The sequence below is a fragment of the Quercus suber genome, unplaced genomic scaffold (genome assembly GCF_002906115.3).
Source record: "Quercus suber isolate HL8 unplaced genomic scaffold, Cork oak 2.0 scaffold_830, whole genome shotgun sequence".
NCBI classification, from domain to species: domain Eukaryota; kingdom Viridiplantae; phylum Streptophyta; class Magnoliopsida; order Fagales; family Fagaceae; genus Quercus; species Quercus suber.
The window spans coordinates 16,083-16,597 of record NW_027070260.1 but is presented as its reverse complement, the minus strand read 5'-3'; positions in this window follow the sequence as shown (position 1 = coordinate 16,597).

The window sequence follows — 515 nt, the reverse complement described above, 5'->3', positions numbered from 1 at the left end:
AAAAAAAAAAAAAAAAAAAAGTATGTAATTAGTCTCGTGGGTTCCAGTTAGTACAACTGGTAAAGTCTCTGATGCTGAGCAGACATCATAGGTTGAAACTCTCTAAAAAAAAGTATCTAATTAGTCTCTTATTTATTTATCAATCAAAAGTTTTCACTGCAATGGCCAAGATGGATTATATGATATGTTATAATCTTATCAAATGAAATGCTTAATTTTATCACAAACTATAAATCAAAAAATTATGAGTTCACAAGAATTTGTGATTTAAATATTCTATATACGAATCTCATTCACCTATGTAAATCTCATACAATGCATCTCAAAAACTAAATAGTCATATAAAATAGAACACATTTATTGGAAAGATAATTTCTTCTCAATTGGATTTTAAGGCACAAATCTCAAAAGTAGTGCTAGATATTTTATTTTAAAAAGAAAAAGACATTTTAGTTTATGAATACCTAAACAATGGTGTTACTGCATTAAGGTGGCTGATTTTTTTTGTTTTTTTT